General features: G+C 38.7%; 1 protein-coding gene across 10 annotated transcripts in view; it reads left to right on the top strand.

Moving 5' to 3' along the window:
- SPIN1 (spindlin 1) overlaps window positions 1-20,618 on the top strand; it is a 75,442-nt gene that overhangs the window by 14,733 nt on the left and 40,091 nt on the right. For 3 of the 10 annotated variants that reach the window (XM_072992367.2, XM_078386192.1, XM_078386191.1), the window contains exon 3: window positions 13,856-13,893. The exons of 6 other annotated variants lie outside the window; for them this stretch is intronic. The gene's annotated coding sequence lies outside the window, so the exon portion shown is untranslated. Of the gene's footprint in view, window positions 1-3,963; window positions 4,084-13,855; window positions 13,894-20,618 lie in introns of all 10 variants that reach the window. One more of the 10 variants, XM_078386190.1, reaches the window with a different exon arrangement.

The following is a 20,618-nucleotide window of genomic DNA, read 5'->3' on the forward strand; positions in this document are numbered from 1 at the left end:
TATTATTATTATTATTATTATTATTATTATTATTATTATTATTATTATTATTATTATTATTATTATTATATTATGAGTGACAGAGTGTGTGGGTTTCAGAAAGACTAGCACCCCAGGCCTAAAAAGAAGATGGAGACTTGCAAGGGAGCATAGGATGGTGAGCCTGATACAAATCTGCAAAGAGTTGCAAGAGATAAAGTTTCTATATCAGCAAGAAACTGCATGCGTGGGCGGAAGGTCTAAATTTGGACTTGTTTGTCCAAACAAGGAAGGGGAAGCAGGCTGGCTGGAAACGGGTCTGTAGTAAAAGACGCAAACTGTACACGTGCAAGAAGCATTTCTGCATGGCAACAACAGGAGTCTGGACCCTGCTTGCTTATGCCCACCCAGTTTCAGCTCATAGACGCAGCCCACAAGGAAGATGGTTACAAGAAGGATGACCCAGGAAGAGACTGTAGGCTTCGAACAGCGCTGCAACGTTGCTTCCATTGCTCTTACTGAAGGATTGATCAACCATCAGGGAAGAGTCTGGTTTTGTGTGTGACTCTGGTGTGCGTGTGAAGTGTGAAAGAGGCCTCTTGATACCTTTGTCTTATATTTTAAATGAATGAAAATAATAAAAGTTACATGAATAGTGTTTGAGCTAAAAATCTGATGTACAATCTCCTTGTCAGTACCCTGGCTGGAGTCTCTCCTCTCCTGGTCCCTCTCCCCAGGATATAAAGAACATTAATTCCTCAGGGAACAGTAGCATTGTTCTTCAGTCTTGCTTGCTGTGGCTGCATTGTCCAAACATTTTCTAGGTTGCATTAACATTGTTTTAGTTGGCTAGTACTGCTGATGCATTTGCTTGCTCAGAAAATCCATGATTATCAGAAAGTTAAGTACTGTATGATTAAAAATTTTTTAAAAAATTAAAAGATGTTCATGTGTCCCTCTGACCATGCCATGGGTTGTAATGCTAGAGCTGTGCCAAAATATGTTTTTCTTTCATTGTGACATGCAGTCAAAGGGATCTGTTTTGTATCCCTTTTGTAGCAGTTGTTTCTGTGTTAGTATGTGTTTGTCTCTTCCTCAGTAGCACTGGGTTTTCCATATGTTCTCAGCTACCAAAGCTTTTAAAAGTATTTGTTCCATGGGAACAATATCATCATGAGTCATGTTGAACCATCAAGGTCTTCATCCACATGGATACAGAAAACCTTTGAAGGAAATATGAGGAACAAGGCAACTCGGGTTTAATCCATGAATGCAGGATCTGTTGTAGGATGGTAAATTACATCTCCTCATACAGTTCATTACTTAGTTTTCAAATTGCTTGGTTTGTTGCATATTAATAATAGCTGTATTCTACATATGAGAGCCTGTGGTAGAGTAGGTGTATTTACACAACACAATTTAGGAATTGCAGGATCCCAGGATTTTCATGAACAAGTGGTGTTTTTCATGCAGACTGCTACTTAAAGAAATCATGGAGCTTCATTCTATGGTTGATTTATTCTGTCTCCTGGCAGCGGGCAACATCCCTTCTAGTTTTTTTCAGAAGCTTCCTACCACTAGGTGACAAAATAAACCAGCCGTGGAGCAAATGGGTTGTTTAACTGGTCCTACTGAAAATTGGACCATCTGAACAATAGTGCACTGGCAGACTGCTTGTTCATGACAAACCAGAGCTTTTGTTAATCCCTGGCCTGTTGTGTCATGGGAATACTATACATGTAACAGATTTCAGATTTCTTTCAGGAACAAGAGATTTACTTTGAGGTGAAATATTAAGGCATACAAACGAAACAGAAGGTTGGGTGTGATTATGTCTGTTTATATGGAAAATCATATATCAGGTACAGTATTTAAAAATATATTCAACATATGTTCATAGTGTTTTTGTAACCTGAAGTATGCTAGTAAAATAGTATTCTTCTGCTGTTTACTGTCTTGAAGAAAAGTGCATTAAGTTGTATCTGTTCATTATGTCACTTTCATGAATAAATTAGGGAACTAAAGGGTCTTTCAAGTGATGGGAGACCAGGAGCTTGGCACACTCAGTGGCTTTTCAGTTTTGGAAATGAGCTTGAACGAATTAAGCTGAAGTAGCTGAGAAGTTTGTAAAGCTAGGGCAACTCCACAATTTTTATCCTGATTGCTATTATATGTGTTCAGTCTTGGCCATGTTTCTAACAACATTCACCAGTTTTCTATGAATATTTTCTCTCAAACCAAAGCACATGTTACTTAAAACAATTGCTTTATTTTCTCTTTTTGCATAAATAACATCATTTTGTAATCAGTAAGAATCTGGTTGCTTGTGAATTTTTGCATTTTTGACCTTCTGTTATCAAGGTGAATGGGGTAATGACTTTCCTTAAAAATATATTTGCAAGATTCTTAGAAGCAGGATTAATGATCAGTGCAACATTGGGATGAATCTCTTAAAACACCCTATTCGGAATGGGTGCTGTAGGGGGTGGTTCTGATTTTCTTTGCCAAGGGCCTTTTCAAGCCTGCATCTGAGAATCAGTAAAAAGCAGGACATTTTGGAGATGGAGGTGGGAAAGAGAAAAAAATACTTATTTATTTGATTGGTTGATTGTTATACCATCCCATTAGTGCAAGCACAACTCTGGGTGGCTTACAAGTTAAAACTTAAAAATCCCATAGATCCACATAGGAATACATACAACAATATGTTGTTTTTTAAAAAATCATGCAAAAAAGAAGAGAACAAAAAAGTTTTAAAAAATAACAGCATCAGGAAGACTCAGTTGTTGTAGGCAGCTTTTTCAACAGTTTCTTGAACATAAAGAGCAGGGTGGATTTGATTTAAATTATATCCATTATTAGTGTTTTAAATCAAATCATGATTTAAATCATGGTTTTCTATATAAAGACTCATTCTTGCTGATATAATCTTAATATTCACAACCAGATGAAGGTTTCATTTTTATAACTTCTACAGTTGTCAAAGTACTGATTTGGTTATACTATTAGAAACACGTCATAGATAGATACCCTGTTTCCCTGAAAATAAGACCTACCCTGAAAATAAGCCCTAGTATGATTTTTCAGGATGCTCATAATATAAGCCCTACCCCCAAAATAAGCCCCAGTGAAGTGAAACCCCACCCCCCACCATTGTGCCGCATTGTGCAGCGACCAGAAGAATATGACATGACAGTAAAATAAAAAAAGCCCCTGAAAAGCCCTAATGCGTTTTTGGAGCAAAAATTAATATAAGGCCCTGTCTTATTTTCGGGGAAACATGGTAACTATGAAGTTATTGTGAGGTGAACTATCTCTAGTTTAATAGATTAATCTTTCATATTTGGACAAGTTATCTGCTGTACTTTACTGAAGGAGAAAAATAATTATGTTAATAACAATTTGAATAGTTTTATTTAACTAAGTATATCACATGCTTTCTTGTGTTGTTAACTGATGTGGTTAAACCAAATATCCTTTTTAAAAAAAACACAACCTTAGACTATCAGCCCGGTCCACATATAAAAACCTTAAAATACTGTCCTCTGTAGCTCATTTATCTTCATATTCTTGTTTATTCATCTAGAAAAGAAACACTAGCTTTCATACTTTATTTGGTCCCAAACATTTTCTCAATTTAGAGTGAATGAGTCCAAAGGAAGAGAATATTCTTTCTGTGCCAGCAGAAGTTACTGCAATTAAAAGTGTTTCAGTGACTTACACCAGTTCACTGGTGTGAGTTTCTTTAAAACGTAATCAGCATATATTTCTTGAATAGGTTCCCCCTTAACTCTGAAGTTTATTATAGTTGGCATTACAGATGGATGATTGCTGGATATCCATGTCATAGCTGACCTTTGTTCCTCAGCACTTAAGGTTTGACCCTGGTACCAGATATTGACAATATCTGTAAGAAAATGAGTTGGAGACAATGCTTGCCCAATTTGTTTTTTTAACACTTGTAATCTAATTCTATCTTTCCAGCTCTGCAGTTCTAAGATGAGGGTGAGGATGATGGTGATGACATAGTAATTTCAATGGCATTAGTCTCTATTTCTGGAAGACTGAAATCTTTGGCTAGGAGGTGCGGCTAATGAGCACAGAGTGGGTAAAAATCAATGATTTTTTTAAAAAATCAAATTGATTTAAATCATGATTTGAGTAAAAAGAATTTTAAACAATCAGAAATCTTGATTAATGATTTAAATTGTGATTCTTGGCCTTTGGGCTAAGATCAAGTGTAGTTATTTAAAACAAATCTACTGTGACTGTAATCTTATGTTATTAGCTTAGTATTCCCTTTCCTGTTCTTCTAAATTTCTTCTTGCCTAGGACACATTTGCTGCATTGTTTGTGACCAAACTGTATTAGACATCTGAATTTTTTTCACATGTTGTTATAGCTTTTGCTGCCACTTCTTGTAAGTATTCTGCTATGTATACATGTTCTGTACATATCAATTGTTTTTGTAAGGAAGATGTTCCCTTCATCTGTTGTTATCCAAGGACATACAATAGGGTCATTGTAGACATTATTCCACCCATCAGGACTTAGGTTAACAATTTTAACCTCTAGAGCAGGGATCTCCAAACTTTTCAGAGAGCCACAACATATGTGTTCAAGATTTTCGAGGGCCGAAGGAAGACACATGCGTACAGGCGCCCACAGATGAAAAGGCAAGGCGGGCTGAATGTGGCCCATGAGCCATAGTTTGGAGACCTCTGCTCTAGAGCTATTGCACATTATTCCATTTTTCCATCCAGCAGTTTCCCAGCATCTGCTCTGCTGGGTGAGCTGTATCCTAATCTCTGTGGCTGATCCATATTAATGAAGTACAGTGGTGACTTGCAAGACGAAAGTAATTCATTCCATGAGTAGCGCTGTCTTGCTAAAAGCGGTTTCCCATAGGAATGCATTGAAATGCATTCCTATGGGAACCTTGCAAGATGAATGAATTATTTTCGTCTTGCGAGGCATCGGTCTTGCAAAAAAAAAAAATATATCTTGCGAAGCACGGCCATAGAAGAAGCCGTCTTGCAAGGCACCACAGCAATCACAAAAAACATTTGTCTTGCGGGTTTTGTGTCCGGCGGGGTGTTCGTCTTGCGAGGCACCACTGTATAGGTTTTCAATCAGACAAATAGAAGAATTTGATGCATAAACAAACCGGGCATTTTTTCCATCACTTAATTTTTTTCTACTGTTTTTTATCATAAACATATCTATGGTATTTCCTGCATGGTTGGATTTTTTTTCTCTTTCATACTTTGGTTGTGTGATATATATGACATAACTGAAACACTATCCTGGACAGATAACTCTGAAACTGTAGAACAGGAGAATGGTGATCTCAAAGCTGAATAGTTTCCAGAATCCTTTATATTGATGATGGCTGGAGTAATAAAAAAAGTCAATGCTTGCTGTTAATTTATTATTTATACAATTTTTGGTCACTTAGTATTATTCATTGTGTTCATTGCCACTCAGTACTGCCCAAAAAAGGAATATTTACTAGTTTCAACTCTTTAGTTCTTCATAGCAACTCTATCAAATGACAGTAATGTGCAGTAATAATAACAAATACAATTTTGCTCAAACATGAACAAACAGTTGCTCAAGGCAATCTTTTAAGAAATATGATGAAATGAAAACATTTACCTGCCTGAAGAATCCTGCCTATTCAAACATGTTGTCGTCTTCATAGCACATCTCTCAATTTCATTCAGGCCACCAGGTCTTGCATTTCCTTGTTCCAATGTTTGCATTTTGCACGCATACCTTAATGAAAATATTAAAATACTTAAAATATTCCCAAACTGAGCCTTTTTCCTTGGCCTGCTGCCCTTGTATGTTTTCTCCTCTGGGGAAAGAATCATATAATTAAACTCAGACTATACACAAAAAGATCCAAAGACTTGTGAAGTATTGTGCCCAAAAGGTTTCACTTTCATTTTTACGGCTTGCCCCTCCCTCCTTATGCTTAAATTTCTTCTGTTCATTGAATTTTTTTGAAACTTAGCTCTTAAGAAGGAAGGGGTTGATTCTGGAAACATACATTTCCAAGGAAACAATTGGATTAACGTCTTTTTTTCAACTCACTGAAGAGTAAGCAATATGCTAATAGCACTCAACTCTACCTCTTGTTTTCCACCAATCCAAGTGAGGCGGTTTCTGTGCTGAACCTGATAATGGACTGGATGAGGGTTAATAAATTGAAACTAAATCTAGACAAGACGGAAGTGCTGTTAGTTGGTGCTTCACCGGACAGGCTAGAGGGTCATTTCCCTGCCCTGAATGGGGTGCACTCCCTCTAAGGGACAGGGTCCACAGCCTGGGGGTTCTCCTGGACCCCAGTCTAACTGTGGAAGCCCGGTGGACTCGGTGGCCAGGAGCACCTTCCTTCAGCTGCAGAAATTATACGAGCTATGGCCCTACCTGCACGAGCAGAGTCTCATGACAGTTACTCATGCATTTACAGATGGTCCAGCAACTGCAGTTGGTTTAGAATCGAGCTGCACAGATGGTGAGTGGTGGGGCCATTATGGATCCCATCAGGCTGATTCTGTTCAAATTACATTGGCTACCAGTCGCTGCCCAGGCCCAATTCAAAGTGCTTCTTTTGACAAAAAAGCCCTAAACGGCTTGGGCCCTGGATACCTGAAGGACCTCCTCCTTCCATATGGACCTAACCAGCAATTAAGATCTAGTCAGGGGGTCCTCCTGAAAGAGCCATCCCTCAAGGAGGTAAGAGGGATGGCTTGTAGACAAAGGGCCTTTTCGGCAGCTGCCCCCAGACTATGGAACACCCTCCCGAGGGAGATTCGTCTGGCGCCGACGTTGATGACGTTTCAGCGCCAGGTCAAAACCTTCCTGTTCTAGAAGGCTTTTAATTGAAATAATATCAGCTGTGAGTCCTAATGGCAATTTTTAGAGCATTATATTTTAATTGTATTTTTAAAAATCTTTTTATTGTATTCAAATTGTAAGCCTCCCAGAGACCTTTGGGTAGTTTTGGTGGCATATAAGATAGATAGATAGATAGATAGATAGATAGATAGATAGATAGATAGATAGATAGATAGATAGATAGATAGATAGATAGATAGATAGATAGATAGATAGATAGATAGATAGATAGATAGATAGATAGATAGATACGATAAATTTTGTAACATTTTTGCTGCGAAGAAGGGGCATGTGATCTCTGCAGACACAAATTCAGTTTTGAGGAATGCAAAGCCAGGCATATGTGATATTATCTTCTAGATACAAGATTGCTAAATGGTCCCACAGAAATGTCTGGAAGACCATGGCATTCTAGATGGATTAATGGAATTTATTTCCAAAAAAGTGTAAACATTGCATGAAAATACAACAATCTTCTTCAGGTTGCGACCCCCTTTTAAAATAGCCAAGTAACCTGTGACCTCCCCATGACATTTGCATAAAAAGACATTTTTAATGGATAAAGTTATCTCTTCTGAGAAAGTAAAGACTTCTTTTTCCCCCAAAGGGCCTGCTTCTCATACATACGCATATACATTAACTTTAACATTCGGCTCCAAAAAGTCAAGGAAGAAATTATTTAATAAGTGGTACAACACGACAACACTCCAGATAACACTTTGCAACACCCATGGGGGGGTCATGACCCCAAGTGGGAAACACTGATATACAGGTTGATGCTACGTAATTAAAAATGAATCCTTATTTCATGATGAATCACCTTTCAACTACAATTTATCTTAAATAGAAAACTGTAGATAGATTTTTTTTTCTCAAAAATCATTGTTACAAAATAAATTTAAATAAAAATGGATTTTTAAAATCATTATTTTTTATCTACTCTCATAAGGAGTCTGTAATATCTTTGTTGGTAACCCATTTCAGAGACTGGGAACCACCACCAAGAAAGCCCAATTCCTTGTCTTTGCATTTCTAACTTTTCTCGGTGTGACCACTTTAGCAACATGGTTTGAGAGGAAGAGGTGAAGCTGATAGCTGGTTTCAGAAATACTTTCCAACAAGTATTGAGGTCCTAAACTATTAAGAACTTTATGAATAATTACCAGCACCTTGAATTGAGCACAGAAATTGACAGGGAGCCAATGAATGCATGCAAGAATCAGCAATATATAATCAAATTTATTAAGACCAGCAATCAGTCTGGCTGCTGCATTTTGGACCTGCTGAAGATTCTATAGTACTTTCAAGGGCGGCCTTTCATAGATGGCTGTTCTTCAGATTACCAATATGTGAACCACTGTTAGCAGGCATTTCCTATCTAGGTAGGGGTGCAACTGGGCAATTAACCAGATTTGATAAAAGGCACCCCTGGCTATTTGAGCCTCCAAATAGTGCCAAGTCCAGGAGCACTCCAAGCTGCTAACCCATTCCTTCAGGGGGAGTGTAGCCCCATCAAGGCCACGTATGTTCCCCTCTAACCTGCCCAACAGTCCTAATACTTGGATCTTCATCTTGTCTGGATTCAATTTCAGTTCATTGGCCCTTGTCTAGTCCACTATTGATGCTAGACAGTCCTCAAGAACCCGTACAACATCACCTGTAGATGAAGCAAAGGAGAGAGCTGTGCATCTTGTAAAAGAAAATCACTAGTCATTCTAATTTAGCTAGTTATGTATTACCAATTTGAATAGAATTTACATATGCAGATTACATTATAGAGGTCATGGTCTGACAGCATTTTGGCCCTCAGTTCAATGTTATTGGGAAAATGTGAAGGAGTGGCAAACATATATGGAAATAATGAAGTTTGTAGGGGCCTATAAGGTCATCAGATCCAACCCCTTGCTCAGTGCAGGAATACAAATCAAAGAATATCTGCCAGGTGGTTGTCTGAATTTCTCTTGAATGCTTCCAACATTGGAGCACTCACCACCTCTCGAGGTAACTGGTTTCATTGCTATACTGCTTTAACAGTACATTTTTCCTATTTAACCGAAATCTGGCTTCCTTTAACTTGAGTCCATTTTTATGTGTCCTGCATTCTGGGATGATAAAGAACAGATCCTGCACCTACTCTGTATGACAGCCATTCAAGTATTTGAAAAGTGCTATGATAGCTCCCCTCAGTCTTCTTTTCTCAAGGCTATACAAGTCCATTTCTTTCAGTCTTTCCTCATAGAGCTTTGTTTCCAGCCCCCTGATCCTCTTTGTTGCCCTCCAATTTGTCAGCATCCTTCTTAAAATGCGGACACAATACTCAAGATGAGGCCTAGACAGTACTGAATAGAGGGGAACTAGAACTAGCACAGTGGTGCCTCGACTTACGAATGTCCCTACTTACAAACATTTCAACTTACGAACAGCTCCAGTTGCAACATTTTGCTTCAACTTGCGAACGGAGCTTCCACTTGCAAACAGAAACAGGCAGGGAAAAAAGGCGGGCAATTCAGATTTCTAACTGTAGGTGGTGATGAGGCTGCTTTGTACTGTAGCGCTTTCACTTCCATAAGTTAGAGAGTGTGTTGTCATCATTGGCTTGGGAGAACCTCCTGCTTTGGAGTGAGTGCGTGTGTATGTCTGCAGGGAGTTAAGCTGCTGTTTTCTCATTTTTAAAAATACAGTGGTGCCCCGTATAGCGAGGTTAATCCGTTCCGGATTAACCTTCGCTATACGAAAACATCGCTGTGCGGGTAAGGAAAACCTATTAAACCTATTAAACCTAAGTTTAATGCGTTCCAATAAGTGTGCAAACTTACCCCTCCAGCGATGTTTTCGCGTCCGGCGGCCATTTTGGAGCCGCCGATCAGCTGATCGGCGGCTCCAAAATGGCCGCCGGATGACCCGAAATGCCCCCCCGCAGCGTTTTCGCGACCTCCGTAAGCAAGGGGAGGGCGCGAAAACGCTGATAGGGGCCATTTCGGGTCATGCGGCGGCCATTTTGGAGCCGCCGATCAGCTGTTCGGCGGCTCCAAAATGGCCGCCGGAGCCCCAATCGTCGCAAATATGGGTTTTTCGTTAAACGGTGCACTCGTTAAGCGAGGCACCACTGTATTCTGGGTGGGTTTTGGCTGGGGCGGATATGTTTCTGTGCTGTGTTGGTGGTGGCTTTGCTGTTTATTTTTGGAGGTTTTTTTCTTAAACTTCAGCAAGGGAGGTGGCTTTAGTATTTGTTTTTGGAATTTTCTTCTTCTTCTTAAACCTCAGCAACAGACCACTTTCCAACCGGGCTTGCTGTGTTCTTTTAATTTTTTTGGTGATTTTGTTCTTCGGCTGGAACGGATTAATCGGTTTTCAGTGCATTCCTATGGGAAATGGTGCTTCGACTTAACGAACATTTCGACTTACAAACACCATTCCAATACAGATTAAGTTCATAAGTTGAGGCACCACTGTACACCTTGTGGGATTTGAATACTATACAGTACTTCTCTTAATGCAGCCTACAGTAGCATTTGCCTTTTTCTGTAGACACATCACACTGTTGGCTCATATTCAGCTTGTGATCTATGGTGATTCCATGATCCTTTTCACTTGTATTGCTGAGCCAGGTTTCCCTATATTGTAACAGTATGTTTGGTTTCTCTTTCCTAAGTGCAGTACAGTGGTGCCTCGCATTACAACGTTAATTTGTTCCAGCGAAATCGCTGTAGAACGAAAACGTAATGCGAAATAAAAAAGCCCATAGAAGCGCATTAAAACCCAATTAATGCGTTCCTATGGGCTTGAAACTCACCGCCCAGCGAAGATCCTCCATAGCACGGCCATTTTTGCTGCCCGTGCAGCGAGGAATCCATCCCAGAAAACAGTGGGGAGCCTTTTTTTTTTTAACCCAGCGGCCATTTTGAAACCATTGATCAGCTGGCCGAAAATAATCGTTTTGCGCAAATCGGTTCCTGAAGCAGGGAACCGATCATTGCAAAGCCAAAACCCATTTATAACATTGTAAAGCGATCGCTTTTGCAATAGCAAAAAGTTCATTGTGATGTGATTTGTTGTTAAACGGGGCACTCGTCTGGCGAGGCACCATTGTACTTTGCATTTATACCTGTTGAATTTCATTCTTTGTTTTCAGCCCAGTCTTCAAGCCTGTCTAGATCATTTTGAATTTTGTTTGTCTTCCACAGTATTAGCTATTCCACCCAATATTGTGTCATCTGCAAATTTGATTAGTAAATTTGATTAGCATATCCTGATCCAGGTCATTAATGAAAATATTGAAGAGAACTGAGCCCTGGGATACCCCACTTATTACCTCTTCCCAGTTTGAGAAGGAGCCATTGATCATCACCCTCTGAGTGAAATTCTGTAGCCAACTATGTATCCACAGTTCTATCCAGCCCTCACCTATTCGGCTTGCTAATCAGAATATCATGGGAGACTTTGTCAAAAGCTTTGCTGAAGTCAATATATACTGTGTTCCCTCTGCCTGGAGGATTCCTTTGTAGACAGAGTATTAGCTAGCAAATCAGAAATTTGCCTTAATAACCCTGAACTTGAGTTGTAAATGAGTTGCCAAACTATGTTCCTCGTTGTTCCTGTTTTCTTCCTGCCAACCTCATCCTTCTTTGTCTTATTTCACTGCTTGCTATGATGCTTACATTTATTTTAAATACTTAAATTTCCCTTGTATTGCTCAAGAGGGCACCCATCCTTCCTTTTGCTAGAATCAAGGCCAGCCTTATTTGCTCCCACTGTCTGATTTCTATTCTATCTGCTGCCACCTATACCTCATGACAATAATGCTGTACCTCATTCTGGCAGTAGCTTTTCTTCTAGCTTATGCTGCCTTCCTATTATATGGAGGTGGCAGCTAGAACAATCAGAAACAGTGCAGCCCAAGGATTGTACAGTTTAAATTGAAATAGGGATGATAATGGTACATCATCGCTCCAACATTTATGCTCATTGTTTGGAGACAGACTTGTGGCTATGATATAGTATTTGTTTGATTAATTCTAAACTTTTCAGAAAATTGAAGAGAGATGATATTGTTAACTGTAGTTGTTAAAAGCTTTCAGAGGCTTAAAATCCTCTGTCGCTTATATTGTGTGCTTACCATTTCATGCAGTTTGTACTTTTCTACTAAAGCTTTTACACCTATTTACCCATTTCCTAGAAATGCTGAATCTGACTGCAAACAGACATTCTTTGCCATGTAATGTTTAGACTTCTGTAATAGTCTCTGTGTGGGCAATATTTAGAAATTTCAGGTCGTCGGTAACAAGATCATTGGAAATACTACAGTCTCTTATACTATACAGACATCCCCTGTTAAAGATCCTTGAGAGAAATCCTTTCTATTCTGTTGATATCTGAAGGACATCTAATAAGAATTCAGAAGAGGGCCTTCCTAGATGACTGTTCGCATTCTTTGAGTCTTTCGAAGAGAGACCCTGCCAGCTCTCTCTCAAAAGGTTATCAATAAATTTTTATCTTTACTGATATCCTGCATGCTTTGTTTTAAAATGATTTGTTAAAACATTTTGGTTTGAACATCTTTGGTTGGGAAAATGGTGTAGAAATATAACATACATAATGGCTGACATCCTTTTATGCAAACAATGTAACTTTTGAAAGTAAATTGCATAAGTTAAGACATTTTCATGAAGATTATCTGTTGTATGATGAATTTTGCAGCTTTGCGTGCAACAAATAATGCCTACAGAGATTTTTTTAATTTCATTCTAGAAGCTATGTCATTTCCATAAGAATGCAACAGGTTTTCATCCAGTAATTTAATCCAGTGATATGCACATTTTGTGCAGAGATCTTTGGGTTATTCTCTGTGTCATAAGTGACTCCTGTTTAGTGTACAAAAAGGTCAGTGAGGCTTTCGCTGTTCTGAAATGACTTGTGGCATATATACATTAAAAACCCCATGTATCTCTTGAACATTTTGTGTGTGCAGTCATTATGAGCTCCGTTAAACAAAGAAGGAGAAGATGTGAGATGAAGTATAAAAAAGGTTAAACTAAAGAGCAAAAACTGAGCAAAAATGAAAAAAAAGCAAGGCATACAGCTCATATACCGCCCCATAGCACTTCAAGCACTCTCTAGGGTGGTTTACAAGTTAACTATGCAGGCTACACATTGTGTCCCCCCCCCCCCCCCAGCGAGCTTGGTATTCACTTTACCAACCTCGGAAGTATATAAGGCTGTCAACCTTGAGCCGGCTACCTGGAATTGAACCCCGAGTCTTGAGCACAGTTTTGGCTGCAGTACAGGAGTTTAACCACTGCGCCACAAGGCTCAAAAAACTTGAGGTGTCTGATCATGCAGAATAATCAGATCAGCCAAGTTGATTGGCTCTAATAGGATTTCAAGCATCAAGTGAAATAGCTGTTGCTATTGTGCAATAATGAATAATTTGATGATGAACAAGGCTTCTCAGGAACTCTTAAGGAAGGATATGAAATAATAGTGCACTTTGACATAAATTAATTGCTAGGATGTTTATGGATTAATTTTGTTTTAATTGTATTTGTTCTGTTGTTAGCCGCTCAGAGTGGTATAATTATACCAGATGGGCGGGATATAAATAAAATAAAATAAAATAAATAAATAAATAAATAAATAAAATGCTTGGGCGGCAGTTTCTGTCATCTGGAGTAGGCAAGTTACCTTAAGTCATTTGAACTGCATTATAAATTATAAAAGTGTATAACCATGGTAGTTTACAGTATATCTCTCCTATATAAGTCTGTTAAATGCCTTTTATATTTGGTATATATGAATGTTGACACTTTCTTGGCTTCAGCATTTACCACAATTCTCTAAATCCAGGCAGAGGACTGTTATTCTGATAACTGAAAAGCGGTTCTGGTTAATCCCTCACTTTAAAATTTTTTAATCCATCAGCACCTGTATCGTTAATTAGATGTTTCTGTGTGTCTTTGTCTTTTCTTTCTAGTGTCAAATGACTTCATGCAGACCAGTCACCAGGATACGGTGTGGTGTCATGACCCAAGTATATAAATAACGTTTTTGATTGTATCTTCTGCAGACTGTTTCTTTTAATCACTTTGTTAAGCAGGCTATGTGCAAAATATCAATAGAATCAGAAATATGCAAAAAGGCCAATAATATGTACAAATGCAACCTGATAAGATCTGACAGGTGGATAGTTTTAATCTCCTGAGCAAGCAGCAGAATCTGTTCTCAAATATGTGAATCCTGCTGTATTCGTGAAGATGTAAAATTTCCAGAAATCTTGAAGGTGTGGAACAAATTGTTGTCTTTTGAAAGAAACTGAGATGAGGGTGGGGAGAGTGAAATACAGTGGTGCCTCGCTTAACGATTGCCTCGTTTAGCGATTAATTCGCATAACGATGTGTTTTTTTAGAAAATAATATGCACCGTATAACGATGTTTCCTATGGGCGATTTTCGCTTAGCGAAGTTTGGGACCATGCTTCACATAACGAATGCGATTTTAGGTCCCCTGCTTCACTTAACGATGTTTTTTTTTTCAATTAAAAAAGTGTCTTAGAAGGGTCAAAAACGGTTCTAAATGCTTGGATTCATTAGAGGACCCCTTAAGTCATGAGCAAACCTGATTTGGCTTTGATCTGACTTTTCGTTAATTTTTTGTGAATTTTTTTTTTGGCCCATAGGAACCAATGGACCTGTCAAAATCTGACAGCTCCATGCTTTCCTATGGGGGAGAAAACAATTTACAAAAAATTAACGAAAGTTCAGATCAAAGCCAAATCAGGTTTGCACACAACTTAGGGGGTCCTCTAACGAACCCAAGAATTTAGAACAGTTGCTGAGTCTTCATTAATTTTTTGTGAATTTTTTCTTCCCCCATAGGAAATAATGGAGCTGTCAGATTTTGACAGCTGTCAAAAGTTGGGGGAAAAAAATTCACCATTAATTAACGAAAAGTCAGATCAAAGCCAAATTAACTTTTGCATCCGTTTTAGAGGGTGCAGAAGCTAATCCAAGCATTTAAAACCATTTTTGACCCTTTTATGACACACTTAATTTTGCAAAAATTGACTTCGCAAAGCCATTGAAATGTATTGAGTCAGCTACAATACATTCCAATGGAGGAAACATTGTATCGTTTAACGATGTTTCCTATGGGTTTTTTCGCTTAAGGACGGCAATCCGTGCCTATTGGAACGGATTAACCGGTTTCCAATGCATTCCTATGGAAAATGGTGTTTCGCATAACGATGTTTCACATAACGTTTTTTTTGAACCAATTAAAATCGTTATGCGAGGCACCACTGTATATGTGGTTCTTATTTTCCTATCAAATCAAATACTCTACTGTTCAGTGTATTTATGGTTGTTTTTTTTAAAAAAGCTTCATAGAAGCAAAATTGGCAATATAATTTTACTATATTTTATACTTAAATTAAATAAGTTAAAATTTACTCATTACTAAAGAGAGAGCTTCAGAGTACTGTACCAGCTTTTGCTATTGAAATACATCTTTCTTCAGTTTTGTCTTTTGAGAAGTAGGGTCTGCAAACCAGACATGTACAATATTTGTTTGGCTGTTGCTCACAGAATTTGCCAAACAACATGACCAGTGACTGTCCTGCCTGGGAAATTTTGGGAGAGTTTTTTTGTAATGCAGAAACACAAATATGCACACCTCCAATAAAAAACACAAAACACAGCCTTTTTTGCAAACAAAGTGAACTGTATTATTTGGACAGAAACAGTGTTGCTTCTGCTCTCTATGTCTTCTCAAAGCTGATACTGTACAGAGGTCTCCAGAAGAATCTAAACTGGAACAAAGGTCACCAGAAGTATCCAAAGTGCCCATCATGCGGTTTTATGATGAAGATAGCATTACCTACTAAATTCACAGAAGTTTCTTATATTTAAGTTCTGTGTGTATTTATAATATACACAGGAATTGTTGTTATTGAACTTTGTAGACTATTTCATATATAAATCATCACACTATACAGTTCCTGGCATTTTGCACAGCAGTAGGTAAAAGTTCCCCTTGACATTTAGTCCAGTCGTGTTCTAGTCTAGGGCACGGTTCCCCATTTCCAAGCTGTAGAGCCAGTATTTGTCCAAAGACAGTTTCCGTGGTCATGTGGCCAGTGCAAACTAGACTTGGAACGCCATTACCTTCCCACCGAGGTGGTACCTATTTATCTACTCGCATTTTTACATGCTTTCGAACTGTTATTCAAACTGCACAGCAATATCTTGTCTTAAAAAGTATTTGCTGCATTTCAAAAGAGAATATTTTATTGAAGTATTTTTCTACATTCTCCAGATTTAAGTTTTCAGTTCATCCATTAGGAAAAAAATGAAAAGTTCTCCTTTGAAAAAGATCATCTCTCCCCCCCAAATATTTTTCCCTGCTTTTTCTTTGCTTTTGTTTTGTTTTTTGAGCCTTGATATTTTTGCCTGCCTATGAAGCAAAGAAGTATATCTTTGCAATAGATACCAAAATCTTCCTACATGCCAGATCCAGGTATGGCTTTCCAAAAATTGTGAGGTTTTCTATTGTCTTCTAAATAGAATCAGAGAAATGGAGTCAACAAAGGTATCTTACTGCTGTAAAAGGCATAGGAAATTGGAGGCTGGACTGACTAACATAACCACTTTGCAGTTTCTGTTGTGAACAAGGCTGCACTTCTGTGACCAAATAAGACAAACACAGCCAATGGTTATATACTTTTATGATCCGCATCTTCAGCAAGACACTCTTTTCTAATTCTAGGCAGGCAGATCCAGCATTATCAAGCTTTTGATACACAACCATATGTACAACCATATGTGGGCATTATTTGGGTTGGACTTGTAAGGCTTTTTGCTTCTTATACATTCTTGCTATAGTTTCAATTTTTAAAACTTCAGTTACTCATAGTAAACAGTTTATAACCAAGATGTCTTACCATATCATCTAGTTTTATGTTTGCATGTATTGCAACCACATATTTGTGTATCCATACTGATATAAGTCTTCCAAATAAGTCCATCTAGCATTTCCATGAGTAGATGATTTTTCAGATATGGTCATTGAGTGAAGGGTGTATGTACTATATATGTTTTCACGCTGCCATAGGAACATACTTGCTGATTGTTTTCTAAACCCAGTTTTTAGAAATGGTAAAAGATAGCAGAGGAAATGAATCTATTCCTGTTGCTTACATATTTTTGTTGCACTTTTAGGTTTTGTTGGCCAGAATCAAATTGAATATATCTAGTAAACCAATGTACATGCACTGGCACATTTTGGAGTGCAAATTGCTACTAGTTAATGACGCTCCTATTGAATTCCTAGTTTTGCGCTAGTTGCATAACCCAACATAGGGCTAGCAGTTCAATTGGGGATTAAACTATTAGTGGCTGTTTGCCACTTCAAGTTACAACATTGCACACAATGCCAGTGTAGAAATGTTTATTTGGATTCTGGCCACGAAAAATGTTCATCTGGAAGATCTAGCATCCATAACGTGTCTTTTAGGTGCCATAGGATAAATTATAGCAGGGGTGGGCAATTAATTTCTATAGGGGGCCACATGAAAAATCTGAACTGTGTTCGGGGGCCGAACCAACTTTACTTAAAAATAAAATGAAACAGTGATGTTATGATTGTTTTTATTTTAAACTTGTTAATCTTCACAAATACTAAAGAGGTTTTTTGCAGTATGTTAAAGATAAGCAACTGATCAACTTTAGACAATAAGTTATAAATGGTTGTGATGTTCAAAACTGTCTGCGGGACGGACAGGAGCGGCTCACGGGCCGTATGTGGCCCTCGGGCTGCACTTTGCCCAGGTCTGAGCTGCAGGCACTCCACAACCAAGTTCACTTCCTATGTCTGGGTCATTAAGTGAATTGGTAGATACGTGAGGAGCAATAATACTGTATACAAGAGTAATAAATCACATCTGAGCGGTCATTGAACAGGTAGGTTGTTCAGTGAGGAGTGCCTGTATTGCTTGGCAATAGAAGTCTTATTTCCCTTATGTCTTAGATTAGTACTGTATAAACCAGTATAGGCCACAGCATATATAATGAAATACATAATATAAACAGGGTGACAAAGACACATATATAATAAATTCCTTGATTAATGAACTTCCTATTAACAGATCTACACAATAAAGTTGTCTGCCTTTTTTGTTGGGCATGTTAGCATGCCATTTAGGTTTGGCTGTGGAGAGCCACAAGGTACTGCTCTTGCTGATGGTTGTAGAAGGAGGTAGTTTTCATGAAAAGAATAGCAGTGTCTGAGATACTGGTGGATGGAAGAGGAATGAAGCATTAAATGATTTCAAGAGGTACCAACAGCTGTGGAGGGGTTGATAAATTACGAACTAGAACTACAGAACTGAAATCAGAAGGCACAGGTGATTGAGGTTGTTCAGCATTTCCAAGGGTTGGGAAATCTTCCTGTAGAAAGGGACTGACTAGTCACTGGGGTTTCTTAAGACAAGGTGGGTCTTTGAAAGTACTGCATAGATCCCTGAATTTTTCTTTAAGGGGACATGGGACTCTTTGCTTTTGGCAAGGGTAAGCATTGCCAGGCAGGCTATAGTAGAAAGAGGAAGCAGTTGGGAAAGTAAGAGCTTTCACCATATGGAAAGGGAAGTCATTGGAAAGATAATAACTGGAGATGGTGATGAAGCACCAAAATGGTGCTTTGTTTTGGTTCGTGGGTCACCAAACTTGACAACCCACAAACCACGAATTGCCCCACAGTGGCTCGACAAACCACAAGTCAGTTTGTCAGTTCCTCTGGTCTTTTTTTAAAAAGACAGCCCATGGGGCTATCGGGGGGGGGAAGCCCCCGCCCCCGCCCCCGCCGCACAGCCTTCCTATGTTGCGCGTTATCGAAAGAGGCATGAAGGAATCAAAGCGATCCCCCAGCCCCGCCACCTTTGCAAAAGCAGCAGAGCTGCGGGATGGCTCATGTCTCCCTTTCCTCCTCTTCCTATGCCCACACTGCATAGGAAGATGAGGGTAGGGATTAAAGCGATCCCCCAGCCCTTCTGCAACACTTCTGAGTAAGTGGAGATTGCAGAATTTGAAATTGTCGTTATCAATATGAACTGTTGTAATGATGTATTACTAGATGTCTTCCCTGTGTGTTTTTTTAAAAACTTATCCCTTTTACTACTCCAGAGTCTAACACCATGTGTCAAAAATTATTCTAATATTAGTTTAAAAGGTGCTTAACACATATTTAGCCTTTTAGAGCAATCCTTTACAAAGCAGTACAATGAAAATGAGAAACAGAGTCCTTAAGTTCAAACTGGAACTGATTCACATGTTGTTGTTTTTTTAACTTGCAAAGTGTGATGCAGACTAGTCACACTGGATTCTTGAAGCTTCTGAGAGTTGGCCCTCTGGGTCTGTTTAAAAAAGACTTCTGCCCACTTGAAAGAGATCTGCCTGCTGACATGGACAAGATGGCATTATGATACAAAAGCTTTCTTTACTACTATCATTACTAAAGAGCTGCCCCCAAGATGAACTTTGACTTATTCATATTCATTTCAAATCTTCGTTATTTGCATAATTTTTGACAAGCATTTCCTTCTCACCAGCATACGGAATTGACAAGAGTAGAGTGGACAATATGTAGTCTGCAGGAGGGTGGATTTGATATCAAATTGATTTAAATCACAATTTAATCAAATTGATTTGCATCATAATTTAAATTTATAAAAATCTGATTTTTGATTATTTAAATAAATACTGATTTTTAAAATTTAAATCATTGTTTAAATCAACTTGATTATTTAAAAAACCATTGATTTTTATCCACCCTGGTCTGCATGTTATGTGTGCTCCCTCCAAAGGCATTTTGTGTAGATTGCCAGGTCCCCACAGAAATATTTAATTTTCATAAACACCAGCCTGGTGGCATAGCTTCCCTACCTCTTTCCTGAATTCAAAGCAGTTATTGAATGTTTATGTAAACCAACTTAGTAAGTAAACGTTTGCCACTTTTCTTCTGGGGTAAAATTACAGCCCTGGGCATCAGCGCAGTTGTATCAGTGACCCATATAATCGTATTCTAAAGAGACTAGAGTCTTGGTAGATTCACTAGCCGTACCAGAGATGTCAGAAAATCAACCAGATTTCCAAGATCAGACCATTAGAATAGGGTTCCTGTTGTTTTCACAGCAGTCCCTATAGGAGTCCAACACATTACACAAACACTAAGCAAACAGTGTGTGTGTGGTGGGCTTCCACATCCATGGATTTCCTCCCTTTACCCTTTTCAGTCAAAACAGCAAACCAAGTTCAATATTGTAGTTAAAGGAGGAGTACTGTAGCTGTGTTAGCCTATGCAAGTACTATAGGCAAAAGCAAAATACAGTGGTGCCCCGCTTGACGATTACCCCACTCCACGACAAAATCGCTTCACAATGAGGTTTTTGCGATTGCTATTGCAATCGCAAAACGATGATTGAATGGGAAAATCCTTTTTACAACTATCGGTTCCCTGCTTCGGAAATCGATTCTTCACATTATGACGATCAAAAACAGCTGATTGTCAGGGTTCAAAATGGCCGCCTGCTGTTTTCTGGACCTATTTCCGGAAGACAGTAACCGAAAATGGCTTCCCCTATGGAGGATCTTTGCTGGACGATGAGGTATTCTGCCCATTGGAACGCATTGAACCGGTTTTCAATGCATTTCAGTGGGTTTTTTTCTTTCGCTTGATGACAATATCGC

Source organism: Pogona vitticeps, chromosome 2 (assembly GCF_051106095.1).
Source record: "Pogona vitticeps strain Pit_001003342236 chromosome 2, PviZW2.1, whole genome shotgun sequence".
Taxonomy (NCBI): domain Eukaryota; kingdom Metazoa; phylum Chordata; class Lepidosauria; order Squamata; family Agamidae; genus Pogona; species Pogona vitticeps.